The sequence below is a fragment of the Sus scrofa genome, chromosome 8 (assembly GCF_000003025.6).
Source record: "Sus scrofa isolate TJ Tabasco breed Duroc chromosome 8, Sscrofa11.1, whole genome shotgun sequence".
Classification (NCBI taxonomy): domain Eukaryota; kingdom Metazoa; phylum Chordata; class Mammalia; order Artiodactyla; family Suidae; genus Sus; species Sus scrofa.
The window spans coordinates 110,530,270-110,552,708 of record NC_010450.4 but is presented as its reverse complement, the minus strand read 5'-3'; the positions used below and the strand labels follow the sequence as shown (position 1 = coordinate 110,552,708).

General features: G+C 39.3%; 1 long non-coding RNA gene across 15 annotated transcripts in view; it reads right to left on the bottom strand.

Moving 5' to 3' along the window:
- LOC102158976 overlaps positions 1 to 22,439 on the bottom strand; it is a 977,225-nt gene that overhangs the window by 875,187 nt on the left and 79,599 nt on the right. For 3 of the 15 annotated variants that reach the window (XR_002346446.1, XR_002346443.1, XR_002346444.1), the window contains exon 2: positions 14,507 to 14,561. The exons of the other annotated variants lie outside the window; for them this stretch is intronic. This is a non-coding gene — a long non-coding RNA (uncharacterized LOC102158976). The remainder of the gene's footprint in view (positions 1 to 14,506; positions 14,562 to 22,439) is intronic. 15 annotated transcript variants of the gene reach the window in all.

Here is a 22,439-nt window from a genome sequence, read left to right as displayed (position 1 = left end):
TAGCCTGGGAACCTCCATATGCCGCGGAAGCGCCCAAGAAATAGCAACAACAACAACAACAACAACAAAAGACAAAAAGACAAAAGACAAAAAAAAAAAAAAAAATATTCATTGAATACCCTCTGTTTCAAATATTGTACTAGGTCTTACTGACACAGTGATGAACAAAACAATTACAGTCTCATCCTCATGAGGCTTATCATTTAGTGGTGGGATCACACAAGAGACAAAAACACCCCAAAATAAATTACAAATTATAGTGAGCAAAAAAAAAGGAAAGGAAGGAAGGGAAACAGAGGGAATATATGTGACTATAACAAGGGGGTACTCCATTTATGATGAGGGGGTCAGAGAAGACCTCGCTAAAACAGCATATGTTATTTGAAACCTAAGGATTCATAGAGGTTAGCTAGGTGAAGATTTAGGGGAAGGTTCTAAGCAGGATGTATATAAAGTCCCAGGACAACAAGAAACATGCCACATTAAGAAACTGAGAAAGTCCAATATGGTGGAGCTTATTGAACAGTGGGGAGAATCTGACCCTATGGACTTTACCACATAAAAATGTTCTGAATTCAATTATTTTTAAATCCAGAAGGTCTATCCAAAAAAATCACATTGCTAGATGGAGTTCCCTGATGGCCTAGTGGCTAAGGATTTGGTGTTGTCACTGCTGTGGCTTGGGTCACTGCTGTGGTGAGGGTTCAATCCCCGGCCTAGGAACTTCCACATAATATGGACATAACCAAAAAAAAAAAATCATATTGCTACATAATTTACAGTATGATTTCAAATTGCAAATTCCCAGCAAAATTATACGAATAAGCCTGTCATCCTCCGTACTCCCACACACCATTCCCCTAAGGCCTGTCCATGTTAAATGATGCCTACATTTTAAAAATCACTTATCAAATGATCTAAATATAGTGGAGTACAAACATAAAACAATTTCTGTTTTTCTCCTTTTAACCAAGCTCTATAAAATCTCTCTTTCCTACATTTCATTTTATTTTTATATATTTATTTATTTTGTCTTTTTGTCTTTTTAGGGCTGCAACCACGGCATATGGAGGTTCCCAGGCTAGGGGTCTAATCGGTTGCCAGCCTACACCAGATCCAAGATGTGTCTGCGACCTATACCACAGCTCACAGCAATGCCGGATCCGTAACCCACTGAGCAAGGCCAGGGATCAAACCTGCAACCTCATGGTTCCTAGTTGGATTCACTTCCCCTGCACCATGACAGGAACTCCCCTTTCCTACATTTTAGAGAGATTTCCTGTGTTGGTAGTTACATCCAGTTACTAATGTCTAGCCTTGTTCAATCCAAAATTTAAAACTTCAGTCTCATTTCAATTCTGTGTTGGTTCCTTTCTCTCCTATCACCTGCCGAAATTGGCCTCAGTGATTTGGGAATGCGAAGGGCAAGGTCTGATCATTCATCTACTCCTTGCCTGGGTTCCTTTTCCCTCCAGTACACTGGTGAAATGTCAGGCCTCAAAGATTGCCAAGGGCTAGATGCTGGAGAATCTTCTATGTCGAACTAAAGAACTTGGACTTTATCTTTTAAAGGAGATACAAGAAAACATTAAAGGGTAACTACCCAAATAGGCTTTCATTTTAGAATGGCCCCTTCACCGCACTGTAAAGAGTAGATTAGAGGAGACAAGCAAGGATTAGGATTACAAAGAGAATGCCGGCCCCCTGAAATCTCTCCCACAGCTCCCCTCTTAATTTCTTCTCCCCAACTTCTCTCAAAATCCTATGAGACCTCCCTTGCCTTGGAAATACTCCTGAAAATCCTTCCTCTAAACTTGGGCAAGTCTGATCCATCATTTTTAGGGTTTTTGAAACACCAATATGTGGGGAAAAAGCCTTTCTGCTTTATTAATCTTGGCTAAAGGAGAGCAAGATATTAAAATTGAACTCTTGCCTTGGAGTTTCACCAATGGCCCTGAAATCTAAAGACAGTGTCTAAATTGAGGAGCTAGAGCACCAAAGCAATACATCCTAAGGACTGTGAAATTGATTCTACCAACCCAATCTCCCATCTCTAGTTCAGTAAATATTGAAACTGAAAAAGCCCATAGAGACAATGCCTTTGGAAATTGTTCTGGGTGCTATAGAGGGGATGGGGTGGGGGAGGGGAGGAAAAAATACTTTCCCTCACCTTAATTCAGGTGAGAGGAGCTTCTAAGAATGGCTCAAAAAACTTGGCCTACAGCCTCTGAAGATTGGGTGACCAGGGATTGGACTCTGCTTCTGCTGGGGGAAAGTCTAAAGATGAAAGGCTGTGACTACAAACAGCAGAGAGCTCTGTATTAGTCATTATCTACACTTCCAGCGACAGTAGGCAAAGGGGTTTGTCTCCTAGGACCCAGATATGGATCCTGGGTCAAAAAAGGCAGCCTGGGTCAGAAAGGTCAGCTTGGAGAAGCCAAAGGCTCACAGTGGAGAGATAGACTGCTGGAAGCTTATGGCTAAAGATGGACTCAAAAACAGCCAGACATGAGAACTTGACTTTTCAAAGAGAGCTGCAGTCATTGGGCCTCTAGCAGGAAATCTCCTGGGAAAAAAAGCACCCCAAGAGAATAAGAGCCAACAATTGTCTAGCTGTCACCTGTGACATCCTTCTTATCTGTGCCCCTGCCCCTAACTCTGGGTATCCTTGTGACTCTCTTTTAACCAACAGAATGTGGCAGAAATGGCATTGCAGGACTTCTAAGGCTAGGTCAAAAAAGGCAATGCAGCTCCCACTTCATTGCCAGATACAACTATGTCAGTCAAATAAAACTTTTCTTACCTCTTATCTTTCTTCTCCAAAGAAGTGGGAAATCATACACAGGAGTGGAAGAAAAAGTAGAATTATGAAATTATGAAGAGGCAGAGCATGTGTCCCCCATTCCTGGTCAGGTCTAAGCTGGGGGACAGGAGAGCTCTAAGTTCGATAAGAATCCTAAATTTTGATACTATACTTGACAGGAATTTTTGTTTGCTAAAATGAGACTTTCTTGTGACTGAAGGAACCAGAAAGCTGTTAGACCTGCCAAATACTTCATCCAGGGTAGGAAAGAACAAGTCCAAAAGCAGATTTGAAAGGAAAGAACAGAAAACAATTCACACACAACAGAGTCCAGTTTGTTTGATAAAATGCCTACATGATTTATAATGGATGTAAAACAAAAGCTATGGAGTCAACAGAGAGCTGGAATTACACAGAAAGCCAAGGCCATCTGGTGACTATATCAAGGCCAGCTAAAATAAAGTCCATGGCCTGCTCAGGGTTAGGACTTTTTATGAAATAAATAAATTAGCTAGTGTAATTGTTTGGACAGGTTATTAAAACAGAAGAAAGCAGAGTTCCTGTTGTGGCTCAGGGGTCAACGAATCCGACTAGGAAACTTGAGGTTGCGGGTTCGATCCCTGGCCTCGCTCAGTGGGTTAATGATCTGGCGTTGCCGTGAGCTGTGGTGTAGGTTGCAGATGTGGCTTGGATCCCGAGTTGCTGTGGCTCTGGCATAGGCCGGCGACTGTAGCTCTGATTCGACCCCTAGCCTGGGAACCTCCATGTGCCACGGGTGAGGCCCTAGAAAAGACAAAAAAAAAAAAAAAAAAAAAAAAAAAACACAGGAGAAAGAAAAATTAAGTTATACTTGCTCCCCTTTGTTTTATACTTTTCTGTTAAAACTTAAAGGATTTCTGGGGAAGGAGGGTTATTCCTGGAAGCCCGGTAGATATTGAGTAATCTGCGATTAATTTTAAGAGCATAAACTATTCTATGTTGTGGGAAGATACACATGACCAGCAGATGAAATGGCATTAGTAAGTCAGAGTAAGCCCCACAGAGGCCCCTCTTTTCCGCATGTAGTGTGTTTTCTATTTCTTTCCAAAGCAAGACAAGAAACTTATTTTTCTCTTAGGAGGTCTTTTACAATATGTCCTATAGTTTAAATTTCCTTTAAATAGATATGTGTTCTTTTTTCTTTTAATAATCAGAAATTCTCATGTCAAGAAAGTTATAGTGCCTCTATCTCCTCCTCAAAATCTGGGCAGGCATATGACCCTGTTTAACCAACAGAATATGACAGAAGTGACATTGCGTGACTCCCAAGGCTAGGTCAGAGAAGGCGATACAGCTCCCACTTTGTTTGCTGAGATACTGACTTTGGGACCCCGATGCAACACAAAGGGAAATGACCCTGAGACAGCCATGCTTTGAGGAAGCCCAGGCAATAAAGAGAGGCCATGTGGAAGTATTCCAGTTGACACCCCTGTTGATGTCACAACCGACAAATAACATTAACCACCAGGCAAACAGGAAGACATATCCAAATGACTCCAGCCCTCAGGTCTTGAGCCACTTACAGCCACCAAGTTTTCTCAACCAAGGCCCCAGAGTGGGACCAGAGACAAGCCATTAAACTCTGCCTCGTCCAAATTCCTTACCCACAAAGATCTGTGAGCATAATAAAATGTTTATTTTAAGCTGCTAATTTGGGTGCAATATGTTACACAGCAATAGTACGTACAACATTAGAAATTCTGCAAAATATTGACTGACCTGACTAATTTCTAGAATTCATAAGCTCCACCAGTCTCTTTATCCTATAGGTCCAATTTTCCCTTATACATCTGTTATGTCCCCCAAATTTCATGTGAAGTCCAAACCTCAATACATCAGAATGTGAACTTATTTGGAGATGAGGTGCATATAGAGGTCATCAAGTTCAAATAGAGTTCTCAGAAAGACCCTAAATCAATATGACCAATGTCTTTATTAAAAAAAAAAAAGAAGAAGAAGAAGAAGAAGATGGACACACATATGGGAGAAAGCCCTGTGCATAATCAACTACAAGCCAAGGAGAGAATCCTAAGAGCAAACCCTTCCCTCATAGCCATCAGAAGGAGCCAGCTCTGTCAATACCTTGATTTCTGACTTCTTGCCTCCAGAGCTGAGACAATACATTTCTGTTGTTTAAGCCGCCCAGCTTGTGGTACTTGGTTATAACATCCCTAAAAAATAGATATAGCATCCAAGCTAGGGCCGGTAGTCTTGGAGAATTCCCTGAGGCCAGAGACAGATGTAAAATTTCACAGAGGCACGTAATCTAGTGTTGGAACTGCCCCACTGTGTATCCTCTCCAGTCATCCCAGCAAGTGGTCTGCTCACCGACTTATCCCTGTGGTGCTAAGGATCTTAGCACCTTGCAAAGCAGCCGTTCCATCCTTACCTGATGCTTAATGATGTATTCAGTAAGCCAAAATCGTCTTTAGGATAGCTCAGACTTTAATCCACTTTACATAGGATGAATTTAACCTACTCTACATAGGATAGCCCTTTACATACGCTCAGACAGCTGTCTGTCTCATGTGAGGACATGCTTCAACAAAAGAAATTTGCCAGACTCATGCAGACATTCCTTATATGATACGATTCCATGTCCCTTCACCACTGTGATGATTCTCCTCTGAATTTAAGTTCATTTATGTCAAGACAGAAATAAAGTTCCTGTAATAAAAACTGTCCAATAATACTATAGACTCCTTACAAGGCGGTGAGTTTACGGTCACGGAAAAAAGAGCTTTGAAGACTCGTTCAGGGATGCTGTAGAGAGATTACTGAATCAGAGAAGATATTTGACTGTCCTTTTGGTTTTATGATTCTATAACATTTTAGATGCCTGATATTTTGTTTATATTCTCCCATGAAATGAGTAATAAATGAAGGACAGAAAGGGCACACGATAAAAACTTTGATGATAGTGTACTTTAGTAAGTCTTCACAAAAGAGGAAAACTGCAGAAAAAGAAATGAGAGCATTCTGAACAACAAGCAATAAGCTAGTTATTTATCATAGCATCTCATTTACCTTCCCTTTGGATAAGCTAGGTAATTATTCCACCCTTCTACCACAGATGCTAATGAGAACATTTTACAAAAGCAAGTCTATGAAATTAGGGCTAATCACTTGATTCTTTTTAGTGATATTGAAATCAGAAAACCCAGAGGAAGATTTCCTTCACATGATTAGTCCTGTAGCATTTTCATACAAACCTGTCTACAAATCAATCTCTGCAATATGGTTCCTTTCAGTAAAACATATTCAAATCAAGCTTTTACCTTTGAAAAAAATATGAAAAAGCTAAAAGGAAGTGTTTTTGCTCCTGGCCCAATGCACGACAATGCTGCCGAGAATTTGTCCACAAATGGAGAATTCCTAAGATTCCGTGAGTTGCACTGAAATTCTTATTCCACTCATAGAGCTAAATGAGCTTCAGCTATGATACTTGTTATAAAAGAGCAAATACAGAATATCATGCTTTCAGGAGACCAATATTTCTGCCATGCTCCCATCGTGGCTCTGGAGATAGGGGCACTTGCCAATTCACAAGCCCTTCACTCTTTGAAAATACTCCAAAGAAGAGCAGGGTGGAGGTCAGGGGAAGAATTGTCTAAGGAGAGTAAAGGGGCCTTTCGCAACCTTTGTGTGATTTCTCAAAAAAGTTGCCTCACTTCTAAGTGCAAAATAAACTTAAATTTAAGATCAAAAATTTAAATAAAGCAAAACAACACAAAACAGAAACCATAAGCTATCCAGGAAAAAAAAAATCGAGGGATTCTTTTTTAATCTTGAAACATGACCTTTATAAACACGATCGCATACATAAAACTCATAAAAGTAAACTAAGTTTAACATCATAAATTTTTAACTGAATGACAATAAATAACACACAAAACAAAACCATTGGCAATAGGATATCAACAGAAATTAATATAAATGAAAAAATGCTTAATTTCATTCAGAATTTTTTTTATTTTTTATTTTTTCGGTTTTTTTGTTTGTTTGTTTTGGTCTTGTCTTTTCAGGCCTGTGCTCGAGGCATACGGAAGTTCCCAGGCCAGGGGTCAAATCGGAGCTACAGCTGCTGGCCTCCACCAGAGCCACAGCAACACCAGATCCAAGCTGCATCTGCGACCTACACCATAGCTCACGGCAATGCTGGATCCTTAACCCACTGAGCGAGGCCAGGGATCAAACCCTCAACCTCATGGTTCCTAGTCGGATTTGTTTCCGCTATGCCACAGCAGAAACTCCTTCATTCACAAATTTTAACAAGGAACTCAAAGTGAGGAAACTGCATGTTTTACTTATCAGATTGGCATTCACTTTTAAAGTTAAAACCCGGTGTTGTCATGAGTGGAGGGAAACAGGCTTTTTCATACACTGTTAATGAAGCGATACATTGTTGCAAAAATTTTGAAGGGCAGTTTGGAAATATCTATCTCGGATGCTTTTCATCAGTTTTGGAAAATATTGGCCAATATCTATTTGAATATTGCTTCTGTTCCATTATCCATCTTCTCTTCTTGTGAAACTCGTATTATGTATGTATTGGCCAAGACAGTCTTGAAGAACAGAGCCAAACAACTTGCACTGCCATAGATCAAAAACTATCATAAAACTATGGTAATTAAGGCAACGGTAATAATACAAGTACAGACAAACCAAGTATGGTGGGCAGAATTCTAAAGATGCTACTACCCCCACATCAAGATGACTATTCACAGTTATTTAACCAAACCTAATCAAAATACTGCTGTGAAGGAACTTTGCAATGTAATTATGGTTACTAACCACCTGACTCTAAAATAGAGAGAGTATCCTGGTTTATCCAGGGGGCCCAGTGTAATCACATGAGCTCTCAAAAGCGAAAGGGAAAGGGACAAGTGCCAGTCAAAGACACAGCAGAAGGGGAAGTAGGGAGAGATTTGAGGGGTGAGAGGAACTTGACTTGTTGCTGGAGGAGAACCACACAGAAGGCATGAGAAGGAATGAACAGCCTTGAGGAGCAAAAACTAAACCCCAGCTGACAGCCAGCAAGGAATTGGGGAACTCAGTCCTACAACAACAAGGAATTAAATTCTGCCAACAACCTCAATGACATCAGAAGCAAATTTACCTCTAGGGCTTCCAGCTAAGAGCCCAGCCCTACCAATACCTTGATTTCAGTCTTGTTAGACTCTAAGCAAAGGATCCAAAAGAGCTATACCCAGGCTTCTGATTCACAGAGCTGTGAAACTTAAAGTGAGTGTTGTCTTGAAACCCTAGATTCATGGTAATTTTCAATGACAGCATTAGAAAATGAATACAGTGATCAAGGATAAAGAGTCCATAAACAGGCCTATACATATGGCGAAAGTGACCCTGAAGGACAATAGGAAAAGAATGTTCCTTTCAACCAATAGTTCTGGGCCCACTTAATTTTCCGTATTTTAAAAAAATGTGTCAGAACCATTATGTTATAACATATATAAAATAAATTTCAGATGGACTGCAGATTTGAACATGGAGGAGTTTTGAGGCAGGAGTAAGTTTTTAGAGAAAAATATGAAAGAATATCTTTGTAAGCTTTTTTCCCCAGCTTCTTGTAGTATAATTGACAAATAAAAATTGTATATATTTACGTTGTACAATGTGATTTTGTTAAAGACATACAACGTGATGATTTAATACACATATACATTGTGAGCTGAATGCCACAATCAAGTTAATGAACACATTCATCACCTCACACAGGTACCATTTTTTTGTGTATGTGTGAGGAGACATTTAAAATCTACTCTTTCAGCAAATTCCAAATATACACATTTGGCCAACATCTCCCCATTTCCCTCACCCCCCACCCAATCCCTGGCAACCACTGTTCTATTCTCTGGTTCTATGAGTTCAACTTTTTTAGATTCTACACATAAGGGAGAAGATGTAGTATTTGTTTTTCTCTGACTTATTTCATTTGGCATAATGCCTTCAAGCTCCATCTATGTTGTTGCAAATAACATTTCCTTCCTTTATGGCTAAATAATATGTGTGTGTGTGTGTGTGTGTGTGTGTATCTCACATCCTCACATCTATCTATATATATGCCTATATCAATCTTATTCATCCATTTATCCATAGATAAACACGAGTTATTTCCATATCTTGACTATTGTGAGTAACTCTGCAATGAATATGGGAGTACAGATATCTCTTCAAGATACAGTCATCCCTTGGTATCCTTGGAGGATCAGTTTCAGGATCCCCTGAAGGTACCAAAATCCTCAGATGTTCAAGTCCCTTATATAAAATGGTGTAGTATTTGCATATAGCCTATGCACAGCCTCTTGTATACTTTAAATCATCCCTAGATTACTTATAATATCCAGTAAGTGTAAATGCTATGTACATAGTTGTAAATGCAATGTAAATCCTATGTAAACATAGGATTGGTGGCACTCAGTAAACTCAAATTTCCCTTTTTTAAACTTTCTGGGATTCCCCCCCCCAAATATTTTCTATCCACAGTTGGTGAATCCAGATGAGGAACCTGAAGATACGGAGGGTCAACCGGACAAGTTTCAGTTTCTTCGGGTTTATACTCAGAAATGGGACTGCTGGATCATATCTGGATCATATCTGTAATTTTTTGAGGAACTTTCATACTGTTTTCCATAACAGCTGTACCAATTTACATTCCCACCAATAGCGTAGAAGTTCTCTTCTCTCCACACCCTTGCTAACATTTATCTCTTGTCTTTTTAATAATAAACATCCTAACAGGTGTGAGATGATAGCTCATCATGGTATTGATTTACATTTCTCTGATGATTAGTGATGCTGAGCACATTTTTAGGTAACTGTTGGCCATTTGTATATCTTCGTTGCAAAGATACCTATTCAGGTCCTATGTCCATTTTTAAATCAAATTAATTATGGTTTTGACCTTTGTAACCTTGAAGTGGCAAAAGATTTCTTAAATAGCACTCAAATAGTGCATATTATAAAGGCATTTTTGAAAAGCTGGACTATCATAAAATTAACAACTTTTCTCAATCGGAAGACATTAGTAAGAGAGTAAAAAACAAAAAACAAAAAACAAAAAACAATCCATGGATTAGGAAAGAATATTCACAATGCATATATCTAACAAAGGACCAGCATCTAGCATCTTTATAAAGAACTCCTACAGATCAATAAGAATAGACATTTTACAAAAGAGGATATTAAAATGGCCAATAAATTTATAAAATTGTGCTGAATTTCACTGGTTGTCAGGAAAATGCAAATGAAATCACAATGAAATGCCACTATATATTTACCAACCAGGATGGCTAAAAGGATATAGCACAGATCTAAAGCTAGAACTTTCACATATTGCTGGTGATAGTATAATTTGTATGACTGGACATCGTTTAGCAGTGTCTACTAAAACTGAATACATGCATAGTTTGTGAGCCAGCAGTCCAGTCCTAGGTATTAACCCAACAGAAACATAGGTTTACCAAAACACAAGCAAGAGAAAGTTCACAGCTTCATGACTGAAAATAAACCAAATTTACAAAACCTGGAAATTACAGGTTTCCAGTTATTGTTTCTCAACTGTGAAACCACCACTCTGTACTCTGCCTTGTAATGATGAAACCTGAATTCTGCAAAGTACAACATAGCAAATTTCTAATTCGCTATGTTAGGTTCTGCCAATGGGGGTGCTAAAGAAAGACTGGAGAGCTGCTAGAGGGAAAAGGAACTGGATTCCTTCCTGTTTTGCTCCCTGTTTGGGTCAGCATCACCTCAGTAATGACTCTTCGCTTTGATATTAGCAATGGTTTACACTTTCCAGTTCTTCCTGCATTCCCAGAACCAGCCTCCTCACCCACCTCAGAGACATCAGCACCATCCATGGCCCTCGAGACACTCCTCCTCCAAGGTCCCAAGGTCCCAACACCAACTGAGCAGCAACCTCTCTTTAGATGTCTTGATGCCAGCTGTGCAGAATGACAAACATCCAGGTTCTGACAATTTCAACCTCTTCCCTTTGTTCACAAAACTTACAGGTGCCTTCATGGGGTTATCATCTTTGTGTTGCCTTAATACTGCTATTTGTGTTTTCAGTACTCCTATACCTACTCAGCTAATTCTTTGTATTAAATTCTCTCTTTGAAATAATTGTTAACCTTGATAGTCCATCAACGGCAGAATGGGTAAAGTCTAATATATTCTCAACATGGAATACTATACTAAAATGAGAATGAATTACCTACTACTGTATCTAATGACACAGATGAATCTCATGAACAATGAGAGAAAGAAGCCAAATACAAAAACAGCGTAACACAGGATTCTATTAGTAAAAATCTGACAAAGCCAATGTATGATGTTTAAAAGGATAATAGTTATCTTTGGGAGGATCGTGAGGGTACTGGTTAGTGGCTTTGGAACACAAGGAGAGCTTCTACAATACTGGTAAGGTTCTGTGCCTTGATCTGGGTTTCATGACACAGCAGTGTTAATTGTGTGAAAATTTAGTGAGTTTTACAGTTACAATATGATCACTTTTCTGTATGTTTATCATACATCCTTAAAATACTTAAACAATAATGGAAGCTAATGTCTGCCATCCAACTGGCCATTGTAAGTAACTTTGTCATAAAAATACTTTATGTATTCAAAAAAAATGGTGGAATAATGGGTAATTTATATATTTTTTTCTTTTTATGGCCACACCTGCAGCATATGGATGTTTCCAGGCCAGGGTCAAATCAGAGCTGCAGCTGTTGCCTGTGCCACAGCCATGGCAGTGCCAGATCCAAGCCACACCTGCAACCTGAGTCACAGCTTGTGGCAATGCTGGATCCTCAATCCACTGAGTGAGGCCAGGGATCAAACCTGTAACCTCACAGAGAGAAAACATCAGGTCCTTAACCTGCTGAACCGTAACAGCAACTCCAGTAATTTATATTTTTTAAATTAAAATTGTCTAAAATTAAAATATACAAAAATAGGCACAGTACTTTTTCTCAACAGTCTTTTTACATAATGCATCACATTTGTTTTTGTACTCTTGTCTCATTTATATACTGTAGTGTAAAAACATTAGTCACACCTTTAGAGCATTAAAGCTAGTTTTATCATCATAGTTTTTTAAGGATGTGAGAAAACTAGAGATGTTTTAAGAAATGAATCATGGAGTTCCCATCGTGGCTCAGCAGAAACGAATCTGACTGGCATCCATGAGGACGCAGGTTCAATCCCTGGCCTTGCTCACTGGGCTAAGGATCTGGCGTTGCTGTGAGCTGTGCGTCCCAGATGCGTTTTGGATCTGGCATTGCTGTGGCTGTGGCTCGGATCCCATGTTGCCCTTGCTGTGGTGTAGGTCAGCAGCTATAGCTCTAGTTTGGCCCCTAGCCTGGGAAGCGCCATATGCCATGCGTGTAGCCCTAAAAAGACAAACAAGTAAATGAATCACGATTTATTCTTGAAAACTTGCTAAGGCTTTAGATCTTGAGTCCCGTCATTCCTTTCAGGTTGTAGGCCGTAATAGCTACTAAAAATCTACACTGGCTGTTTACTTGCTTTAGTTCCAGCTTTTTATACTCTTTTCCCACACTCCACCTGCTTGACAATACTTAACTATGTCTTCAGTCTCCTTGATGTAATTCACACCAGTGGGCTGGACTGCATTTTCCATGTCAGTGCCTCTAGATACCACAATCTGATTGCAGGCCCCTGTCCCACAACATACACTGAAGGATCATTCGCTCAACGTCTTCCTCATCCCCATGTGCAAATCCTCACCCTTTCCTCTCTTCCAGGCTCTTCCCTTTCACGAGATGAGAGGCATCTGAAGGAAGCATTTTCATAAATGCGCACACCATAACATGACAGCCCAGGTCAAGATACAGAATATTACCAGCATGTCCAATAGGATAGTTCACTGAAAGTTTGGATGAGAATGTATTAATTCATTAATTCATTTAATCGATATCTATAGCACATCTATAATTCCAGTAGGCTTCCAGGTGCTGGTGTTACTCTAGACATCAAATTTTCAGCCCCAGCTCTGCCACTTTCTAGCTATTTTATCTTAGATGCATTGTTTACCCTTTTTGAGCCTCAATTTCTCCATATGTAAAAATGTGTTAAAACTTTTCCAAGATTTCATAACTAGGGAAAATCAAATAAACATTACTGAGAAAACATGGGTTGGTTTGGGGGTGGAGGTTGGGGAGTAAAGACGTCCAGTTAAGTATCCTTAACTGACCATGTTGTTGTTGTTGTTGCTTAATTTCTTTTTTCATAAACCCCACCAAAAAAAAAAAAGAAAAAAAGAGAGAAGAATTAAAAGGAAAAATTAAAAGAGTGGACAACAGCAGACAAGAAATATTTTTTAAAATTTAGTGAAAAAGAAGATGAAGCAGAGATAACTGATTTAACGGAGTGACCTAAGTGTCTGCAGAAGGTACATGAGTCAACTAGCCAATTTGTTGGCTAGAGGTTCAGGGCTAAGAGATCTGAATTCCCACGGAAAAGGGTGGGAATAGGGAGACGGGGGTTTGGGTCAAGTTAAAATCAGGGCCTAACTGAAGGTCTGTCTGTTGTGCATTAAGCAGCTGGAAGTCTAGATCCTCTTCCCACCTCACGCACCGAGAACTAGAAGCCCTGGACTCTCGGGAAACCAAAGAACAGTGTGGGGGAAGAAGGCTGAAAACAGAGGAGAGGATTAAGTGAAAATCTAAATACTAAAAGCTGAGACTTTTTTCTATCCTACTCTTTACATTAATTTTTTCTACCCTACTTTCAAAAGCAGCCAGACTTAGAAGCCAGCTTCCTCCCAAATCCTCCCCACCTCCCCTTCTCCCCAATTCATGCTGCACTTAAATATATTCAAAACATTGGCAGTGGGTGTGATGGAGATGTAATATTTGGAAAAATTAGCAAGCAGATCTGGCAAATGAAAAGGTGAGAGAATTATTAACTGCAGGGAAAAGGATTACATGAGAAAGAGGAGTGGTGTCACACACAACGTGGCTTAATAGTGCATAATATTTGCACAGTCATAATAATGTAAACACTGAGTGTTGATTTAGCCCAAATTTATCAAGTTACTACACTGGGGGATGGAGTAGAAAGGAAAAAGGGGGGTGGGGCATGGGAGTGTGCTAGGTATGTATGATCATTTGGTCTTCAACTACATTCTCACCCTTTCACTGTACCCCCTTAATCACAGAGATTGGAAAGCTAAAAACCCACTTTCCCAAATGGTCTCGATGCTACAGTTCTGCATGTAATTTGTTCTGTTATAAGATGCACTCGCTTGAGATTTGGAAGGCAGAAGTGAGGCAAAGGCCATTTCCTTGCAGCTGTGGGTGCTGGTAAACAAGGTTGGAGAGATAATGTTTGAAGAGGGCAGACGTCACATTCCAATGTCAGCTCAGGACTTAATGGGTATGCCATGCATTCTGCAAGGTATGCCATTGAATCCAACAGTCCCGTGTGGCCCTTGTCTCCCATTCAATTGTTGCCTGCCCCAGCCCCTAACAATTGGGTAATCACCTAATTCCCCGACTCTGAATTCCTAAAATGGGTGCAGTTTCCTAAACTGAATACTGAGAAAACTTAAGTCCTAAATGATAGATTGAGAAACAGCAGTATGAGCACATTATTTAGAAATCTAGAACTTCTTACCAGGGAAATCAGCTGGCAGAGTGAGAGTGAGTAGAGTAGCATTTGGAGAGCTGCCCTGGGGATATAGAGACAGGAATACAATTTATAAATTATACTGCAGGCATCCTAAAAGCACAAAGTGGATCTAGCCTCATTCCTCTAATATTGCTGTTGCAAGAGTAAAGCTAATATTACTATAGGTCATTTTTAAATACTTATACATATTCCAGTTCTCGTCTCTAAATTTTTTCTTGTTCAGGTTTATAGTATTCATGTAGCCAAAGGAAGAAGTACATCGAAGCATTTCATAGTATATGTCTCATCATACATCTCTCAATTGACCTCTGAAAACAGAAACATAGTCTGTGTTAACAAAATGTTTGGATGCTTTCTTCATAACCCACTAACAAGGGGTTTTACTCTCCCCCAAATCGCTAAGAGTTTCTAGGAAGTTTAAGGTCCCGGGATCATTTTTGGCTCTGCATCCACTGAATTAACATTTTGCATTTGCTAACTCCTGTCAGCCCCAATGGGTTCACACAAAGAACTCAGCATGTTTTCTTGCTTTTCTCTCTTATTCCTTCAACAACCACCCCCACCCCCAATCATTTATGCACATACTTTCACACATGCTTTTGAGAAGAGCTGACCTTGTCAACTTTTAGGGAATATAGAGGGGATTTATTGTGGAGAAAAAGAAACATCTAAAAAATAAAGCTTTAAATTCTTGTTCCTGAAGAGCTCTGAGATCATTTCTGCAACTGCCTCCTGCTTCTAGCTCTTCTCTTCTGGGCATCAGCCCACATAGGAAAAAAAAAGTCATATCTTCGTCTGTGGAAAAACTGAAGTCGCTTCAACTTTCTCCTTCAAACTCATCTCAGGGCCTCCGGTTACACAGCCTAGGAGTCAATATAAACTTAGAAATTACAGCTGTCAGTTCAACCACAGTACTTTTTCAGAACAGGGCCAAATCTTTTCCCTATTTTTGTCCCCAGGTAAATTTTAGAAGGTTTTAATTCAAATAGCATGAAGAAATGACTTTGATTAGCAGAAGAATAAAATAAGGCATGCCAAAAGGAAATTATAATGCGACCTATGTGAAAATACTGTGGAAAGATAAATAGCAATCTCTCCTGGGTGGTGTATATTAGGTTTTGATTATCTTTTTGCCACTGTGTGGTAAATCTTCATTCATTGCCTCCCTCAGGAGTACATAGAATAAGATTAGGTAAAGAAACTCAAAGTTATCCTTAAAAATAAATTCCTTCCATTTCATGTTTTTTGTTTGTTTGTTCGTTGTTGTCTTTTTTTAGGGCCGCGCCCACAGCATATGGTGGTTGTCAGGATAGGTGTCTAATTGGAGCCATAGCTACCAGTCTACGCCACAGCCACGGCAGTGCCAGATCGAGCCACGTCTCTGACCTACACCACAGCTCATGGCAACATTAGATCCTGAACACACTGAGTGAGGCCATGGCATCGTGACTCCAACCCGGTGTTGCTGTGTAGGCCAGCAGCTGCAGCTCCAATTGGACCCCTAGCCTGGAAACCTCCATATGCTGCAGGTGCAGCCCTAAAAGGACAAAACAAAACAAACAATCAAAAAAACAGCTTGAGTTTTAATTTATATATTATAAAATATGCCCAGTTTAAGTATACAATGATTTTCTAGTAAGTTTATAGAGCTGTGCAACAAACATCACAATCTAATTTAAAAACATTTCCACACTCCTCAAAATTCCTTAGTGCCTATTTGCAGTCACTCCCATTCCTATTCTCAGACCCAGGCAATAAAGATTTATTTTTTGCCCCCGAAGATTTATCTTTTCTTAAGATTTCTTATAAGTAAAAGGACACAATATAAAGTCTTCTATGTTTGACTTCTTTCACTTAACAATGTTTTAAAAGTCATCCATATCGTAGCATGTATCAATACCTATTCCTTTTTATTGCTAAATAATATTCCATTGCATAGGTAATTTTGTTTGTCCATTCATCACTTATTGGACTTTTCGGTTGTTTCCTCTTTTTTGACTATTATAAACAATGTTGCTATGAATATTCATATACAATTTTTTTCGTCTTTTTAGGACCACACCCGCAGCATAAGGAAGTTCCCAGGCTAGGGTCAAATCAGAGCTGTAGCTGCCGGCCTACGCCACAACCACAGCAACGCCAGATCCAAGCCATGCCTGCAACCAACATTGCAGCTGAGGGCAACGCCGAATCCTTAACCCACTGAGCAGGTCCAGGGATGAACCTAGGTCCTCATAGATGCTAGACAGGTTAGTTGCCACTGAGCCACAACAGGAACTCCTTCATATGCAAATTTTCCTGTGAACACAAATTTCCAATTCTCTAACTGCTAGGGTCATATGGTAATTCTATGTTTAACTTTATGAAGAACCACCAAACTGTTTCCCAAGTAGGTGTACCTTTTTTTTTTTTTGCATTCCCATCAATAGATAAGAGTTCCAATTTTTACATATCCTCACAAAAACTTGACATTGTTAGTCTTTTTTTATTACAGGTCTATTAATGGGTATGTATTAATACTCCTTATGGAATTAGGTTGCATTTTCCTAATGACTAATAATATCCAGCATCTCTTCACAATGCTTTTTATACATTAATATATCTTCTTTGTAGAATATCTATTCATATCTCTTGCCCCTTTCTAAATTGGGTGATTTGTTGCCTGATTACTGAGTTGTATGTGTTCTTTATGTAGTCCAGATGCAAATACTTTACCAGATGTATTATTTGCAAATATGTTACCCCAATTTTTGGCTCATCTTTCTATTTTCTTAAGACTTTCGGGTTTTGAAATAGGGAAAAAATGTAATGGACTCAATATTATGTGAGAAAGGTACTTAATCTCCTGATAATTTTATTCTTTTAACTCCTCAAATACAAATGTTAGAGCTTCTATATAACAATGCAGACTGAATTTGCAAACTGGAATTAAAGTTTACCCCCTGGAGGATGAACTGTAACACAAGAAAAACATTTTATAATGATATGTTTTGATATAAGACCAGTATTTTACCAGCCACAAGGGGCTAAGTATCTTGTGGAGGGCAGGGGGCAGAGGGAGATCCTGAATCATTGAATCATTTCGTGTTTCCATGGTGTAAATATTTCCCCTTGGCCTGTTGCAAGGTACTGATGACTTAACAACCAGCTCACAAAATTCCTGAATGTTTAGCTATTAACTCTAGAGAGCCAGAAAGAGCTAGCTCTAGCACACTTCTGAAAACTCATGATTGGACTAGTAATAAGTCTTGAAGAGAAACTCCTTTAAAAAAAAAAAAAAAAAGCAACTGCTTGGAGTAATTTATAGATTACCGATAAAAAAAAGTCACTGATCCTTTATATAAGAATGAAACGACGATTTTTTAAAAATCCAAGTCTACAGATAAGTTTTAAAAATAAAATAAAATTTTACATATAAGAAGTTCTAGGAATTCCCTTTGTGGCACAGCCAAAATGAACCCTACTAGCAACCATGAGGTTGCAGGTTTGATCCCTGGCCTCGATCAGTGGGTTAAGGATCCAGCATTGCTGTGAGCTGTGGTGTGCGTCGCAGATGCAGCTTGGATCCTGCATTGTGGTGGCTGTGGCATAGGCTGGCAGGTGTAGCTCCGATTGGACCCCTAGCCTAGGAACCTCCATATGCTGCAGGTGCGGCCCTAAAAAAAGAAGTTCTACAAAGGATGAAAATGAAAATAGAAGTATTCTCTAGAGCAGAAGATGGAGAATATTTTATAAAAATGCTATTACTACCATTAACCAGGCAAACCAGTTGGAACAAACTATGGTACAATGGAGAATTCATTCCATATGGTTTACAATGTGCTGACTCTTCCCACCTCCCTACCGCTGCAAACACACAACCTTGGCCCTCCAATCAGAGCATTTCACCCTCTTATCTCTGAGACTGGTTCTGAAAAGGCAAATGAACCAATCCAGAGCCCTACCTAGAACTTTCACTAGGAGGAGCAAGAAAGAGGTATACAGGTACTTTTTGAAAGTTTACTTTATGCCACCTCGCTTTTATGAAAGGCCTACATCAGTACCTGTTTTTGTTGACCAAAAGAAATCCAGAGAGGATTTTTGCTTCTATGAAAAAAAAGCAAAAAGTGAAAATAGCATTCAGGGTTTGCTTGGCAGCAAGCTGTTACAAAGGTAGTGAACACCCTGGGCAGTGAGAGGGGCCCTGCCGAACTCCTTCCCTAGGAACTACAAGCAGCTGCTCAGCATTAAGCCTCCAAAGATTTGAGCTGTGTCATTGAGCAGCTGTGCCATATCTCAATTTATTCAGTGCATCCATTAGCAAGATATATCCTAAAATAATTGCTTCTCCACTTTACACCATTTCATGTCGGGAAAGATTTCTTAGGAAAGCTCTACTTTCTGACAGCAAGGGAAACCTGTATTCTTTTAGCCTACGTCTCTAGGCACGAGGACAACGGCAGCCTGGAGCTGTAGTTTCCTCAAATGGTGAACCACTCTTCTCCCACTATTTAATCATTGGATTTGGAAGGGATTGAAAAATCAATTAGCCTATCTCTTTTCTAGTGCAAAGCATTCCCCCTAGCTACTGGTCTAAATGTGATCCAGTCAAGGTGAAGGTCAGGACTTTCCATCAGTGGTTTAGGATGCAAATGCTCTCTTTTTCAGAAAGTGACCCAGTGGCCTCTAGCAGTCATGAGAAAAGTCAAGCTGAGGATAAACCAAGCACAAGGAGGGTGGGGAAGTCCAGAGAATCTCAAAGAAAGATCTAGAATCCTGATGAAGCATTCTTGAAGAAGTTATTTGAACAAATAAATCCTTTTTTTTCTAAGCCAGTTAAAATTCTATTTTCTATCACTTACAACAAAAGCAGCCTATCTGGTTGAACATCTTTCTTCCCTAGCTTATTTTGTTTTGGGGTTTTTTTGTTTGTTTTTGTTTGTTTGTTTGTTTACTTTATTATTTGACTCTGCCAGTCACTTTTTGGAATTTTGTCTTCCTGGGTCTTTAATCCTTCACTCATCTTCTGCTCTTTAAAGGTATCCAGCATACCCACAGAAACAAGCATGGAGAGACATTGCTCAACACAGTACATTGCTGTTGAGCCAGGGTCATCTCTCCTTCACCAGCAACCTATTTTCACACAGGTCAGTGAGACCCGGTTTTGGACTGTATTCCCACTCTGAACTGTATTGACCTAAAACAAAGAGACTTCTAGTTTCTCCTCCAGCAAAAATGGGTGTACTCAGGATCAACAAAGAATTGCAGTGTGGGTTCCGCAAACCTGGTGAGCCACATTTGAGTACCCTCCCACCACCCTCCAACAATGAGGAGATGAGAACTCTTTTAAAGAGGGGAAGAGGAAGTGGGAGGGTTATAGTAAGGAAAGAGTCTGTTAGAGAAATTGAGTTAGTATAGTGGCATTTCATTGACTAAATTGTGACAGTCTCATTGGTTGAGCTCTTGCCAGGCAAGAAGAGGAAGTGGCTTTCTTTCCTGTTAGGCTCCACTATCATCCTAAAGCATGAGAGCTCCTCCTTCTGCCCCCCCATATACTTTAATTGAAGATTCTGTTTATTAATTTTTACATGTCCTTCTTTTGATCAAGATTCCTCTTTCTCTCTCTCTCTTTGTCTCTGAAAGCATTGCTGATCAAGAGTTAGGTTTTCCAGTTTTTAATGGCTTTTTGTTCCTCAATGCCAGGAAGGACCTTTCCTGGGTTTAGTGTTCCACATAGGAGGGAGAGTACATAGATGGGAAACCTCTTGAGGTCATACTTGAGTAACAAAGAGGAATAGGAGGGAGAATTCTGATGTACTTTTTAATCTGATGTTTATATGTTAGCAAGGTCATAGACATCGGAGATCATCTGAAGCATTATGTCATCATCAATGGTATAGCAGACAAACTTCCAACCGTCCTGGTCTGGATATCTTGAAAAAGCTGTATCATCGGGTGTCATCTGCTTTAATTCCAGGAAATCTTTACTTTCATGTCACCAGCTGATGTATAGGTCTAGTCAGAGTTCAGCATTTTCTTTAGGTGTGTCACATGAATCCAAGAGTCTACTCCCTAGAGCTTGCCAGCACTAGGGTTGGTTAGCAATACCTAATAGCGGCCTTTCCAGTGAAACTGAAGAGAGTTCCTCTGGAGGTGTCCTTTCCAATAGACAAAATCTCCAGTTTTCAAAGTGTGAAGCTTAAGGTCTTCATCTCCTGAGAGCACACTGTGAAAAGACTGCTTTACCAAAACATGGTTATTTTCAATAGACACATTTAGGCCTTAGCAATATTGAAGTATGTCAACTTGGTATCTGTTGGGGTCAAAAGGGGCAGGAGCCAAGAGCATGGGGCATCCTGTGATTGTCTCAAAGGGTGAGAGTTTATGAGTTCCAAAAGGGTTGAGTCTAAGATTTTAAAGGACCAATGGCAATGTTTTTGGCCAAAGTATTTGGAGGTGCTCTACAAATTTGCTAATTGAGTTTTAATAGCGCTGTTCATGTATGAAACTAAACCAGAGGACTGAGGGTGACAACACAGTGAAAGTGTTGTAAAACCAGCCTAAGAGCAGACTTTTCAAAGTACCTGACAAGTAAAATGGATCATAATGAAGTTGCCTGTTACGAAGTTCAAGTGGCAGGAGTAGGGGTAATCTTTTCCAAAGGACTTTAGCCACAGAAGAGGCAGTAACCTGTCTGCAAGGGAAGGCTTCAGTCCAGCATGAAAACATACAGACTAAGACTAAGATATATTTATACCCATGAGACAGAGGAGGTTGTATGAAATCCATTTACCAGACCCTGAATGGTCCATTAGGCACTTTGAAATGTTCAGGAGCAGTACAAATAGGCTTCCCTGAGTTGTACTTCAGACAAATGGGATCAGTGAGGTAGGCACTTTTTGTAGACTTGTTAATGTTTCCCCACCTATATTGATGGATGAGTGCTATCACCTTGTCAGCAGACCAGTGGTTTAATGCATGTACAACAGCTGGAGTAGGAATGATAGAGTCTCCAGTAAGACTAGGTTGTTATTTGGTCCAAATGAGAGCTTTATCTCCCTTTCTGAGTCTCCAGTAAGACTAGGTTGTTATTTGGTCCAAATGAGAGCTTTATCTCCCTTTCTTTTAACTCTATATTCCTTTTAATAGCCATCCATTTTCTTTTTCTGCTTTTTTTTTAAAGAGGAATTTTCAAAAAATTTTTGATTGTGGTATAGTTGATATACAATATTACATAAGTTACCAGTGTACAAAATAGTGATTCACAATTTTTAAATGTCGTGTTCCACTTACAGATGTTACAAAATATTGGCTATATTCCCTGTGTTATATAATACATCCTGTAGCTTATTTATTTTATACATAGTAGTTTGTACCTTTCAGTTCTCTATCTGCGTCTTTCTCCTCCTTCTCTCCACTAGTAACTACTACTAGTTTGTTCTCTAGTGTCTGTTTCTTTTTTGTTATATTCAACAGTGTGTCTTATTTTCTAGATTCCACATATAAGTGATATCATACAGTATTTGTCTTTGATTTATTTCACTTAGCATAATACCCTCCAAGTCCATCCACATTGTTGTAAATGGCAAAATTTTTCTTTTTTATGGCTAAGTCCCATAATTCCATTATATGTATATATACCACACCTTCATCTTGGTTTACTTCCATATCTTGGCAATTGTAAATAATGCTGCTATTAACATTGGGATGCATATTTCTTTTTGAATTAGTGTTTTCTTTTCTTCCTTTCTTTTCCTTTCTTTTCTTTTCTTTCTTTCTTGGGATAAAAACCTAGGAGTGGAATTAGTAGATTATATTAATGGTTCTATTTTTAGTTTTTTTGAGAAATCTCCATACTGTTTTTCATAGTGGCTACACCAATTCACATTCCCACAAATAGTGTATGAGGGCTCCCTCTTCCTCACATTCTTACCAACAT